Raw genomic sequence first — 14,843 nt, forward strand, 5'->3', positions numbered from 1 at the left:
AAAGGGAGCCAAAAGAAAGAAAGAAAGAAACAAGTGAAGAGGCAAACCAGAAGAGAAAGATAAATAGGAGGACTCAACGCCTGCGGTGCATCTTATCGGCTCAACATCAATTTGCTGCCTACGCGTCCGCACGACCGACTATATGCAGGCGCGGCGGCAGTCGGGCTGCGGCCGGCCAGGAGCGATTGCAATTTTGCCCCTCGTGCTGGGCACGATCTTGCATGGAGTGCTTCGCAAAACTTTGCGCGGGGATCTGCGCGCGCCGGCTTCACGCGGAGCGGAAGCTCCACCTTTTGTCTGTCGGCGGAGACGAAGCGCCGCGTGTGCTTCGATTGGTCCTCGTCCGTTTTGTAAGCCTGGCGTCAACATTTATCCGAGGGTGGCCAAATTCCGCAGAATAAGTTGTCGTATGGGTGTCGCGTTGACGCTTTGATCGCGCATATAGTTTGTGAAGTACGACTACTTTTTTTTTTCTTTTTTTTTTTTTACTTGAGTGCAGGATGTGCTGGCACACGTTAGTGACGATGGCTATCTGACTGTCTCACGAAATAAATAAATTACAAATATGCCACGACCACAGTACAAAGTTCGCGGGTCACGGAGGGTGCGTAAAATTAGTGTGGCTTTGAGCACGCCAGCGATATACGACTTACACTGCGTGAGCAAGCCTGGCGGCGTGTCTTGGTTCGAGTAGCTCACCCTTACCGTATAATTACTGAATTTTTCACATAAGTGCTCACAGAAGCTTTCAGAGCGTGGACACGCATAAAGAGCTTAATACGAGCAGCGAGTAATTAAGAGGTGCACTCGGTTTTAGCACGTGGAACTACGCATAGTATACGTATGTTATCGGCTCGACGCTTAGGCCGCGGGAAAATGCATAATCTTCACGCCTTGCGGAAACGTTTGCGACGAACTGCATGATCTATTGCGTAGCATATGATCATATCACCTCGCTTACTGTAAGTGCTGTCTTGTGCCCTCACAAGAATACGTGAGGCCCTCAGCTAGAGGAATTCATCGTTTCCTTCATAAATGCAAGGCCCCTTTTCAAGGCGCTAAGCTGCACATTTAGGCAATATGCTTACCTGTGCCGCGTCCTACTTGAGCCTTCTGAGATTTGAGCATCTCTGACGACGTTATGCTATCGGTTTGTTATAAATAGTTCGACTCCCGAAAAACAATCAATTGTAGTCACTGCAATAACAGTGCCATCGGGGTGTGTGACTAAATTGACGAGACATGAAAAGCGTATACGTACTATATAGCCTGGCGCTTTTAAAAATAGTTATCCATGCATTCCTAGCATTTTTTCTTCTTCTATTACAAGTGTCATTTTATTACGAAAATGACGAGCATACTTCAGCACCCCAAATATGTACGAGAAATGTGCGATAAATTATAGCGTACGCATAATGATCTGGTGATATCATACCCCTGCACATTCGATGTAAGCTGTACACTGCACCATCATTCAGTACAGGAGCTTTCCGAGGATGAGGAATGAATTGTCGCAAAAATAAAAATGGGAGGGGGGTGTCATTGTAGAAATACGCACTTTTTACTTTAAGCCGTTGAATACACTCACTTAAGCATGATCTTAACTGAGAAACGTGCTTAGCTCCAATAGGCGTTAATTGAATTGGCATCATCGTCTTTCTTAACTTCAGTAAGGCCCTCTTATTACTGCATTATTATTATTATTATTATTATTATTATTATTATTATTATTATTATTATTATTATTATTATTATTATTATTATTATTATTATTATTATTATTATTATTATTATTATTATTATTATTATCATCATCATCGTCGTCGTCGTCGTCGTCATTGTTGTTTTCGTGTGTAAGACAACAACAACAAACATTTAGGAAATCTGGTACTGAAATAAAAATAACGAAAAAGCAGCGTCTGCAATAAATTCGCCGAGTGATAACCTTAAACAAGCCGCCCATGCAGCCGTGACTCCACGTGCAATTTATGTTTTGCTTTACCAAGCTGGTAATCTGCCTTTCTCACTAGCTTTGGCCGTTTCTCCTTCCGCCATCCAACCTACCGTCTTCAACGACTTCTGAGAACACACCGGAGTGCAAAGAACACGAGGAGGTCGCCACCACTGCTCACAGTCCTTACTGCGTTTTCTTGTCCCCAGTATGCATTCAACCGTTTAACACATTGGATTGCCACTTTCACTTGTGGCAGGACAGTAGAATCTTGCTTTCAGTTTACTGCCTAAGGCGGAAGGTAGTCGCACGTTTGGGTATGTGGAAGTGGAGCGACGTCCCCTTCAGTCTTGGGGTGCGCAAAGCGCGCTGTGCCTAGATGGGAAATTGTGTTTGTTTGCCCTACGCGGAAAGCGGAGTGCTGAATTTTGAACTTGTCCGCTGGCAGCGCTGTGTCGATGAGCTTTCTGCCCCTGATGAGAGCGCGTCCCCTGGCGCGTAGCGGCGGCTATAGCGCGCCAACGAAAGCATGCTTTTGCTGAGGCTCATATTGAGTGAGGGTGAGAGAGAGAACCGAGCGCATGCGCGTAGAGCATAATCACGTCGCGGAGATTGAACTGCCGCTCTTGCGCAACCGGGTGAGCAGCGGCATGGGCGACTCCTGGGCGCCGCGTCCATCACCTCACGCGGGAAGTCACCGTTTAGGGCTCAATTATGCTTCGCTGTTATCGCTCTTTCAGTGGACCCGCTCTGTAGTCGCTGTGTTTACCATCTGGATGTTGCGGAACTTTCCCGGCGCGGAGATCACGCCCATTGTGCTGTAATGCGCGCGCGCACTCAGCGCGGAGGCTTGTAGGCGCTATAGACGTTTTGAGGTTGAGCGTCAGTTCGCGCGTGCGCACAACCGCGTTCATGGGGCGGTTGCATGCCCCAAAGTGGCCCATGTAAATAAAGTTGAGTTCGGGAGGTCGTGCAATGCGTGTAGCAGGCAACAGGGGGTCCATTAGAGTACCAGACTGTGTTCCAAGGGAAGGAAAACGCAACCGAGCAGGGGATTAGTTGGTAAGACGAGATTAGGAAATTTGCAGGGATCGAATGGTCTCGGTCCACACAAGAGAGCGATAAACAGAGATCGCTTGGGAAGGTCTTCGTCCTGCAGCTGACCTAAATAGGCTGAAGAGGGTGATGGTGAAATGAAGCCTACGTTTGCTCGGTATATAATATGCAACCAATGCTCACCTGATGGCGCAAATATATTTAATAGGGTGTCTCCCACTTCTGCGGCATCCTTAGCCATTGCAAGGTTGAGCTCTGGGACGTTATAAATTCAATCAATGAAACAATCGTATACGTACGTGAGCCCGCGTGCGTACAGTCACTAGAATAACGAATGAACCGTCAACCTGGGCGTTCCTGTATACACCAGCGCATGTCATAACGGCATACACAATATATGACTGATCGGTACGTGTATGTGCACTTCTCTTGTGATTTTTTTGCCTTTGTACCAAACGAATCCCATTACTTTAACGAAACCTCGTCACTAAAGTTTAACATCTCCAGTATCCAATAAAGGATGTCTCTCTTTCTGTCACTAAAGTTTGTACGCGTTCGGGAACATGTTATCTGAACAACTCGAACGAAGTAAAACTTTGTATCATGAGCGCGAAAAGATTTGCCGGTGCGCTCCGCACCCCACGTTGCAGGCCTCTTCAGCGCTTCGACTTCAGTCGCGAACAATGAGTGCTCGATAAATCAAGCGTCGTTTTTGTTGCGCACGCAATTACACGTCTCGTGCGGTTGACGCGCGGGCGCTTATCGCGCCCGAACAGCCGACGGACCATTATTTTGGCTGGACAATCACTACGCGTAAAATCGGCACCAGTGCCGACAGATAATCGCGCTCTGTGCCAACCTTACAATTACGCCCTGGAAACATGATCGTGCGGGACCGGCGGTATCAACTCGAGAGAGTCGCGATGTGCTCTCATGAAAGGCAAATTACTAGTCAGTGGGGTGGGTGCCGTCCCCGCGACGCCGCGATTGCATCTCGCGATCAGGGCGGTAGATATCGCACACACGCACCGCATCCGCTGCAGCTCGGACTACCACTATTCCCAAATGTGTACGGGCTCGTATTGGTGCGCGTGCATGGCGGCCCGCTAATATGTGCGCACGTGCACGCCTGGCTAATGTCTGCGCGCGCTCCTTTGCGGGCGCAGAATCAAGAGATATATATATCTGTGACTATTACCAGACGCAAATGTACAGTTGTTGGATCTGTTACTGGGACTTGGTTAGCGTGACAACGGCGTCTCGCCGTCCTGTTAACTACTTAAACATGTAATCACACAACCGAGGGTTTAGAGAATCTGGTTTTTCTTCAATGTTTGAGTCGATCGACAGTCATGTCATATTGCATTTGTTTGTTTGTTTGTTTGTTTGTTTGTTTGTTTGTTTGTTTGTTTCTAGCAAAGCGCAGGTGCTACTTAGGAGTTTCGCAGAGACGAAATACAATTGCGGTTCTTACAAGTTAAGTTGAAGATTCCGAGCATTGCTGCAAACATGATAAAGATCTCCGCCCCAAGCTTATATGCTGTCTTGACATAATTAATGAGCACTAAAAATAGTACACAAACACAAAGCTTCTATGCTGTTTTCTAATCATGCACGTACCAATGTGAGGCCACCCTTGGCTCTGTCCTCCCTTGGCACTCCGGAAGCCAGGATCGGAAACCGAAACTTTGATGACGTCATTTGAAGATACCTACCTTTGAGCGTCTGCTTTACCGCGACGTGTATTGACCCTGAAGTAACGTCCTTGCCATGCAAGACACATTAATATCTCCCTCGAAGAAGTGTTGGATGGCTCCGTGAAAAAAAGAAAAGAAAAGAAAAAAACATCCTCAACAATTTTTTCGCTAAAAAAAAAAAGGAAAGCCTACTTGAGTGAGGTATTGTTCAGAGGAAGCACGAGCACAAATACATTGCTCAATATGCACGCACCTTCCCGAAGCTATCGAATGGCCCCTTTCGCCGTGTATAATGGAGGCGCTTTCTCGTATACGCTCGGTGCACTAAGCCGCATTTCCCACTATTTGTTTAGCGCCGCTTTACAGCGTCGAGCGATATCTCTTTCGAGTGCATGTCGAGCACCGCCCCAGCAGCGCACCTGTAACGCCTCAGGAATAAACAGCAGGGAGAGCGCGAGGGAACAACTCGGACGATCGCGAGAGACCGGGGATGGGCGCATTCAAAACCAGACGGCGGAAAAACGCCGCACACTGCCCTCCCGGCGCGATCGCGAAAGAGGTGTGTGCGCGCGAGCTATTTTCTCCGGCAGCGCTCGGGACCAAAGCCGGGTAGCCTGTTGACCGAAGCTCCTGGGCAATCGTTCATCGCGGCTCGATGCGCCCATTCTCTGGCGCGGAGCAGAGTGGCCCGTAACGCAGCGGCGTGATGCAAGCGCCGCTTGCGCAGAATGGGAAGCGGGGGGGATGCCCCCGCCGAAGGAGAGTGGCCCCGGCGCGTATACACGCTTCGCTCCCGGCAGCGCGGATGAGAAGCGGCCGGCCAGGGAGGCCCCATACTCGCTACCGCTGATGCGACCGTAGAACTTTGGTGTGGGGAGGGGAGGCGGGGGTTTGTCTCTCCCACACGATCGCCCACCACACCCCGGACCAACGGCACAGCGGGGGAGCAGCTAGCACTGCTCGCGTCCGCCACCAGTGCTGCTGAAACAACTGCAGGACGGTGCGGCCCAGCCTTGCTACACCGCGGCGCATGCAAAACTCGTTCGAATTGCGCATCTCGAACCGTCCCACGCGCTTTGTGTCCGGCGTCGCTCGTGCGCGCGCTGCAAGGGGACGGAAGCCCGCGCTTCCGACCGATCGCTCCTCCGTTTGCTACATTTATAGCCCGACGTCCTTCCCATTCACGCAGACAGTATTTGCGACTGCTGCTCAGTGCTCTATATAGGGCTGCGTGGTGCAAGACGCTGGGGATACGGCTCCTTTAGGCCAAAAACAGTGAGATCGTAGTGACAGATGATCCCTCTTTTATAGAAAACGAGAGCAAGTAGTGAGTAGTGTTACATCATTGTTGGGGCGAGACGGCTTTCCTCTTCTGACAGGCGGATTGGCGTAAACGCTTCAATTTATTTTGGACGCTTTGCCTTGTCGCTCTGCGTAGCTTTCATCCGCCCAGCGGCTGCAGCGTAACTATAGCTTAGACAGTCGAACAAGTTGTTATTGAAATCAGGCAGAATGAATAAGTGCATTATCATCATTGTCATCATCATCATCATCATCATCAGCAGCAGCAGCAGCAGCAGCAGCAGCAGCAGCAGCAGCAGCAGCAGCAGCAGCAGCAGCAGCAGCAGCAGCAGCAGCAGCAGCAGCAGCCTATCTTTACGTCCACTGCAGGACGAAGGTCCCTCCCTCCCAGCGATCTTCATTTACCCCTGTCTTGCGCTATAGCTGATTCGAACTTGCGCCTGCAAATTTCCCAATTTCAACACCTCACCTAATTTTCCCGGCTGTGCTTTCCTTCCCCTGATGCCCATTCTGTAACTCTAATGGTCCGCCGTTTATCTACCCTACGCATAACATGGCCTGGTCAGCCCCATTTATTTTTCTCTTAATGTCAACTATAATATCGGCTATCCCCGTTGGCTCTCTGATTCACACCGCTCTCTTCCTGTCTCTTAACGTTACGTATAGCATTTATCGTTCAATCGCTGTTTACGCGGTCCTTACAACTTGTTCTCGAGCTTCGTTGTTAACCTTTATGTTTCTGCACCATATGTTAGCACCTTTAGAATCCAATGATTGCACACTTTTCAATGACAGTGTTAAGCTACTAGTCAGGATTTTGTAATGACTGCCGTTTGCACTCCAACCCATTATATTCTTCTGTAAATCTCCTTCTCTTGATCAGGGTCCCCTGCGAGCAATTGAGCTAGATAAACGTACTCGTGTACAGATTCCAGAGGCTGACTGGCGATCCTTAATTCTTGTTCCCTTGCCAGGCTATTGAGCATTACCTTTGTCTTCTGCACATTAATCTTCAACCAAACTCTTACACTTTCTCGGCTACGATCCTCAATAATTTGTTGTAATTCGTCCCCAGTGTTACTGAACAGGACAATGTCATCTGCAAACCGAAGGTTGCTGAGGTATCCGCCGTTGATCCTCACTCCTAAGCCTTCCCAATCAATAACATTTGAGAGATTCTGTCTCCTTACTACACGCGATCGCTACACTTATAATTTCAATTTGCGCGATGACTGGGCGATATATGCGTGATCATGCGCTTTGTGGCTTCAAGAGCCGCTCTAAAATGAGTGCTCAATTTACGGGTCGTATTTTAGCCACGTACACAACTACACGTACGGAGGGTTCCAACAGCTCTATACGGGAGCAGTGGTTGTTCCATCGCACGCCATCTCTGTGATGTTTAAATTTCCTCTCATTACGACGTCGACAGCAGCACAACCTGCAGCTCTTCAAAGTGCCATAAATTACGTGCTCCAGCAGCCACTGTAATTGTTCGACCATTTTCTGAGTTTTGCAGGCAACCCTATACAAACCTTGCAGTTTATCGCACACGTCATGGTTTACACGAGCAGCGCTAGCGTACTAAATAAGGCACGCTCCCCCCAAGCGCTTGAGAAGGGACTAGTAAATATACTATTTCAATGGCGACCGAGCCATTGCGGAGTTATCAGAAGCGACAATGCAGATGAAGCTGTTCATTCGACTCAACAACATCTGCGGGTGCCCATACCGCTCTCGAGAACGGTTGTTGAGCGGCAACTTCATCACTTTCTCGTCACATCACACTTCTAGAATGAAATTCACCAAGTTTCAACAACTTCTGTTTGTATTCTTGGACCCTTACTTCTGACTTCGTCTGCCACGCGGTATCTCCAGTCGCGAAACAACTTCATAGTGTCGCATGTGGTTGAGCGTCGCATTTACGAAAGCCTCTTCATTTTTAATAAGAATGGCCAGCAGTGACATGTGCAATGCTTGCGCGTGTGACGAGATAATAGAGCACCTTCTTTGCCACTGCTCCTCCTTCGAGGCTCAACGTTGTGCTCTACGAGCTATGGTCTCATCCGCTTCGATGACAGACCGCTTTCAGAGGAAAAGATCCTGGAACCTTAACCTGGCGCTCTTGCACACACAACGACACAAAAGCCATCTTGTGCTTATTGAAGGCGAAAGGACTGCATATACGAACCCTCGTAACTGTTATCGAACATTCATCGGCGGGAGCGTTCACACTAATTGCGTTTTTCATTAACTTCTACTTTTCTTATCACTCTTTCTCTCTTTCCCTCCTCATCTGTAGGGTAGCCAATCGGGCTGGCCCTTGATTAACCTGCCTACATTTGCCTCTTCGTTTCTCTCTCTCCTGAGGTACATTATGTACTTGCACGGAGCAGCCCTGGTAGTAGGCGTCATTAGTGTTCATGCTTGACACGGGGCTGGGGATTCTGAACTGACACACTGTAATTACCTGTCATTGTTTGGGCTTGTATACTTATGCTGTATTAAATGGGTTATTTGATGTATCACATTTGTCATCTGGAATAGCATGCTTCGTTGTATGGCCACACGGACATCTCCAGTATCCGTTAAAGAATCTCTCTATCTCTTTCCTTTATGTATCTAACAGGAAAAAATGCGCTTTTCTTTCCTTCCTCTTTTCTTAGAAACGAATGAGAAAAAGGGATAGGAGAAAAGAAAGGGAGAGGACAAGGAGGCTGACCAGAAAAATGACTGCTTGGCTTCACTACGCCGGGGGAAGGGAAACAAAAAAGAAAGAAGAAAGGCAGGGAGGTCAAACTAAACAGAAAATTTGGGTGTTGCCCTACACTAGGGCACGGAGTAGGAGAACGTCGAAACACAAGAACGAAATAGGTACAAAGACAGTGCATGCTGATTGCCCTTATAGGAAATGCAACTCTGCCTTTGTCACCCTCTGCTGCGGTGGCTGGCGACGTCGGCGTTCCAAAGTGGTCAGTTCCGAAAGTTTCCTGTGATGAACACCGGAAGTCTCCAATGTCTCCAAAACCCAAAATCTTCAAAAGAAAGTGAGCGTGTTCTTTTGATGACGGAAAATATTGGAGACATCCGCGGCGTTCCCCAGGTTCCACCTTTAGTGAGGAGCACCAAGTCGGCCTTCTGCGTAACTTGCATTCTGAATGCGTTTTATGCATCTGTAAAGGTACACTACTGTCAATATTCGAGTGCGGCCTCAGTCAAAGCGCGGGGTAGAGCAGAGACCGCTAGCGGAATGCTGGTTCCTCAGTATATCATTCTGGATCGGAGAGTCGTTCTGAGCTCATTTGGGCTCTTGAAAACTATAGCAAGTGAAAAAAAAAATACCCGCAACTACACTTGGCGACCACAAAGAAAGCCCGGCAATACGCATTCGTCGTGCTCCATCCAGAGGCTGCGGGTCGCACTGTTTCCTTTGCTCGTTTTAACCACGTGATCGCACATCGAGGAGCCCCATTAAGCAGTACCTTCTCTCCAAAGACAGAGGCCATACGCTGTTCTTATAGGAGGCTGCTCTAAAATGTTTGTGTCTCTCGCACGAGTGGGCATTTAATAACGAGAACGTCCAACGTTCAGAAGGCGCAGTGTATACCGTCTTCCCCGCGTGAAACTTCGTGTCACAAGTTCGTGTTTCGAGCTAAAGTTCGTATTTCGCAGTTAAAGAAAGAGAAGTAGACGAAATAGGCGCGCTCAAAAATGCCCGCTCTACTGGCCAAGACTCCCTCTTGCTTTCACTTCCACACAGACTCTTTCCTTACTTTTTATGCAACAGAAACGAAGAATGTTATTGAAGATCCCCACTTCCAGTTTGCAGTGTTACGACCCAGTGGGATGATGTTTTGTCTACGCGTCCTGCACGCCGCGTTCAATTTAGAGTCCCCGTTATATGCAGAGTCAAACGTCAAGTAAACTGCGCTTTTGCTGTGTTTGGTGACCTAACGACGTGACAGATGGCGGACTCAGCAGGGGAAAATGTTGATGCGCATGGCAAGGTAATGGTGTAAGGTCTCGTGTATTTCTTCTTTTTTTTATTTCTTTTGAACACAGAAAGACGAGGTGAATTCGGTGAAGAAAAAAATAATGATAAAGATATTCACTGATATGTACCTATAGCGACTGCAAATATGTCGTGCTGCTGAATTCCGCGTGTTCTCTGTCAACGCAGCCGAAGCGCAGTGCAATACGGTAAGGTAGAAAATGTTTCGTGCGAAGGCTTCTCGGAAAGCTAGAGTGACGTTTCGTTCGATCGCTTTCCATTTCGTGTTCCCGGCTAAGAAGCACAAGACAGCCGGTCGACTTTGGAAGAAAACACAGGCCTAAGAAGATCCGTGACTTGGATGGGATTTGGCACCTGGTGAAAGACGTCAGGTTGTATCGAGGGCACGCGTAGTAGAACCGTGGCTGCTTCGCTTTGTCAAAGCTCGCCGAGAGCGCACGTCACCTAATATTTAAGCGCAAAAGCCGGGCGCGAAAGGGGAACAAGCTACCGCGCTTGACGCGAAATTTCTATCGCGATTTCTGTTGCTGTATAGGCATGCTCGCAGACGAAGGCGCACATCTCGTGAGGCTTGTACGTGTATTGCGAATGCGACATCCCACCAGGCGATATACTGGCATTGATTCGAGGTGTATCTGTCAGCCCGACGTATAGGATACGTTAAAACGCGAATGGTTGTGGAACATGAGTAACCTTCGAGGGTAAAATGCATGCATTTCCACCCGCTCGATCACAAGTGCTTCCGATTTCGGATATTTCTACGCGCCGGACGTGAAATAAAAGGGAAAACATGAAACTGCTTTGTAACATGTGGCATTTCCTTGCTATGCACCGTAAGATCGTTCGGGACAAATTTAACTCCGTCGGCATGTGTCAGGAGGCTATGACATGCACGCACTCTCCCTTAGTATGTTTCGGCAAGCTTCAAGTTGTGTGAATGCAATAGGCGTATCCTTATAGGTCGCGAGACCGTGCATGCCGCTAAATGCGTAAAACAATAAACGTGAAGCCATTAAAGAGAAGGAAAAACTCCAACCAAGTCTCTGGGCGCCTGTCATAGCGACAAAAACGCATATATTTACCGCGCATTTCTGAAATTGTGAATTCTTATCAGCTACCGCACTGTCGATTTTGCAAACAATCAAAATCGCGCCAATAAGGTAAGCGACAAATAAAGCATCGACAAGTAAGAAAGCTTGCAAATGAGACGTTTATTCGTGTTACATAACATAAATTGATACACACAATGTTTGTATCACTTGGCTGGAAAAAAAAAGAAAGCAAGTATATAAAACCTTAGCAAGACGCAGACAAGGAAGAGATGAAACAAAACTGCAATACCAGGACTTACCACAAGCAGCAATAAAAGCAACGAGTCCTTCGACTGCGAATTGTCCTCTTTTTTCTTTCTGCTTCGGCTTCTAGCAATATTTCGCAACTGTCTACACTGAACCGTGGTTGGTTAGCCCAGATCGCTATTTCACTACCGTTCACCGTTCTATTCGCCGAATCTTCGCGCGCCCGCTCGCAGCTCGCGCAGCGGCCCGAAATGAATTGGTGAGCCGCTGCCCACCCACCGTCCTCGATTCGTGGGGGCCCCCCAAGTTTGCCGAAGCCGCGTACAGGCGGCGTACCATCCCGCGCTCGCTTTCCTCCTCTCCCTCGAAACGTTTACGCTCTCCCCTATTCAAACAGGAAAAAGGCGAGAAGAGACACAGCGCCCGGGCCCGTCTCTCTCCTCCAAACGCCTCCTCTCCCGCGCTTACGCCCGTCCCCCTCGCACCGGCCAAGGGGGAGCGCCTGGCGCGCGCCGGCGCTCGAGGTGGGCTTTCGGGCAGAACGCGCGTGGCCGAGACGGGAGTCGGGACCCCGAGCTCGCACTGTTCGCCTTGTGCCCTGCGGAGAAGGCTTCACCGCGCGACGACCGTGTTTGGCGGCGGCGGCAGCATGTGAGCGCATCTCGGCGTTGGGACGGACGCCCGGTTTGGAGCGTGCGCTTTCCGTCGCTCGGAAGGGCCGCCTGTTGTACTCGTCCCCCGCGTCGTGTGGATACCGGGCGGCGTGCCACAACCTGCTTCGACGTCGCTTGTGTCCGTCCGAGTTGTGTGGTCGCGGGTGCGGCTGGCGCCTCGGCACTGGCCTCGCTGCTGTTCTTGCCGGTGAGTCTTTGCGGTTGACAACCGCTTTGGTTTGTATCCGCGCGGTACATTTGGCGAGATGGGTCGTGCTTTTCGAGTCGCTGAACGGTGACCAGAGTCAGAAAAAAAAAAAGAAGTCTAGGAGTAGTTGTGTCAGACGTTTCAACATTTAAAAAAACATATATATTTAAAAAATAGGAGAATGCACATTTAAGTGCGGTGCATGGAGCGACGGTTTTTCTTGGCGGAAGTCGTGCTTCGGGGAAACTACAGTGAACAGTAAGCTTTAAAACCATTCATTTGATTTGTGATGACGAGCGAATATAAGTGCGGTCGTTGCCTCGATGAGCACTTTATTCGAGTGATCACTTTTTCGATATTATATGTATTTGTGGATGAATGTAAATGGCCGAAAAAAACTCCGAAAGTTAAGGTCCCTGTGAGATCGACCAGTAGAAAACGAAATAGTGAGATTGATTTTCTCTGGTCACTTTTCCCTGATTCTTAATAAGACTATAGCAGCATACAGGAACGCACCCAACAAGCGTACTTGTCGGGTGCGTTTCTCGATGCTAGCTTAGTCTATATATACCGCGTTCTTCTTATTTGTCCTCGCCTTAACAAACTTTATTCCCAAATGAGAAAAAAAAAAAGACAAGAAAGAAAGGCATGTCGCACTGCCGCTGTTCTTTGTTCGCCAATTTAGACTGAAGGCGCTTCGTCGCCTTTCAAAGGCGGTTTATTTACACTGAAGAGTAGTCACTCCAGGCAGCGCGATGTATCCTAACTTCAGCGGCAATCTTGCGTGAAGCGTTGACGCTGCTGCAGTTCTTAGTGCTCGTCAACGTCATCAAACATTTAAAGAAAATGCGGTGCCCTAGAAGGAAACCCGATCACTGGCAACGCATTTCCGAATGACCCAAGACACAAACTGGCAGTGGTGGGAAGGGGGCTGTCGGAACTCGGTTCCCTTTGATTACCGCCACCGCCTGCCAGCACTGGCAAAGGGCCACTGCTGCCGTCGGTGCACAGAGCGGGCGTTGAATAATGGCTGCAGGAAGCAATAATAATGCAAGAGAAGACCACCCCGGGCGTTCCTCACCTGATTACTAAACAAGATGGCAATCGTTACCGTTGCGCTGCCAGCTACGCGCGCACGGCAAACGCGCGATGGTGGCGATATTTGCACTGCGCGAGGCGTTAATTGCGCCATTAGCGCAATTTTCCTGGCGGAATTCCTTTCACCTGCAGTGACGGTGCTTGCGAGGGGCCCCGAGAGCGGAGAAAAAACGCACACACGCGTGTACGCACTCTATCTGACTTTTGACACGCCGTCCCTTCGCCGGCAATTTGACGGTGGACGTAATCGGGGGAACAGCCGAAGCGTCCCATTACTGCGAAAGAACGACAGAATCACGGAGACTGCCGCTGGACTCGAAACAGCGACACGGTCTGCGTGGGTTCTATAGCTGCATCAAAACAAGCATATAGGCTGATTTACTACGGATGTAGCTTCGGGGACAGCATAGATCTGGTTTGTATCTTTGCTACTAAAACACATTGACACGGTAATACTAATCTCTCGAAGTTTTTTGCTTCTGTATAGTCCTGTGCCAAGCTCCGTTAACCAACTTCTTCAAGCCGTACACTAGACATATTGTCACCGATTTATCCAAAAAAAAAAGATTTCATTCCCTGGGTTCGGTTGCTCGTATTTGCACGTTGGAAGTGCCGAGACTCCCCCTCCCCACCAAACACCCACCGGTTTATGTGAAACTTTATTCTGTTCTTAGTTATGTGTAACTGCCACTTTAGTGGTTACTCGTGCTCACACAACCATATATAGAAGTGATTTCAGTGATCTCGACTGCGAAGTGTCAGTCCTTGCGGAAGCGTGAGATTCACGCAAGAAACGCGGGCCTCGGCGCGTATATAGCGCACTTGAACGCCGAGTGGCAACACAGCGTGAGCCTGCGGAAACGTGTCGCCGGAGCTCTTGAAAAGCGCTATATAGCCGCACAGTTTGCACGAGCCGCGGCGCGCGATGAGAAAGTACACTCGACTCTTTGTCTTGTCGTCCTGTCGGGCAGCAACGCCGCGGCAATCTTATCGGCAAGCGACACGGCCCGCTCTCGATTGGGCCCCGCGAGCAGCGCGCGGTGCCCTTCGACGGGCGGCAATATTTCTTTCCAGCGCGGGGAATTTTGTCGTTTGTCAGCAACCAGAGATGAGAGGAGCCGAGCGTGCGTGTTATGCTCTGCATGAGCTCCCTTCACTCCTCCGGCATGGCGCTGAGGTCTCAGAGGTCGTGGTGGTTCGCCCCGGCTGAGTGCGCGGCCCGCAGCAAAGAAGTCGGGTTGCTCTCTATAGCGCGACCCAGGAAGCGCCTCAACAAACTACTCCATCGAAGCCGCGCCGCCGGCTCCAAGCCACGCAAACATCGACACGCACGTGCACAGACGTGCCATATACACGCATACACAACACCTCGCCCAGCCCGTATCCTTTCCTGCCGACTCTCTCATTCTCGTGCAACTAGAGAGGAATCGTCCTTTGCCCCGGAGATGTGCGGCCCACACTCATCTTACATAAAGTGCCCACCGTTTGAGCGTTGCTCGTGTATACTCTGTGAGCGGGGTATGCGGCTGTTTCCTTTTCCGTCATCTTTCATTCCTGTCATCCGGGTT

At 49.4% G+C, this 14,843-nt stretch overlaps 1 protein-coding gene across 3 annotated transcripts in view; it reads left to right on the top strand.

The window, feature by feature from the left end:
• The window catches only part of LOC119436605 (discoidin domain-containing receptor 2-like), a 254,289-nt gene that overhangs the window by 69,367 nt on the left and 170,079 nt on the right, over positions 1-14,843 (top strand). For 2 of the 3 annotated variants that reach the window (XM_037703508.2, XM_037703509.2), the window contains exon 1: positions 11,874-12,177. The exons of the other annotated variant lie outside the window; for it this stretch is intronic. The gene's annotated coding sequence lies outside the window, so the exon portion shown is untranslated. Of the gene's footprint in view, positions 1-11,873; positions 12,178-14,843 lie in introns of those variants that run through there. 3 annotated transcript variants of the gene reach the window in all.

Source organism: Dermacentor silvarum, chromosome 1 (assembly GCF_013339745.2).
Source record: "Dermacentor silvarum isolate Dsil-2018 chromosome 1, BIME_Dsil_1.4, whole genome shotgun sequence".
Lineage (NCBI taxonomy): Eukaryota > Metazoa > Arthropoda > Arachnida > Ixodida > Ixodidae > Dermacentor > Dermacentor silvarum.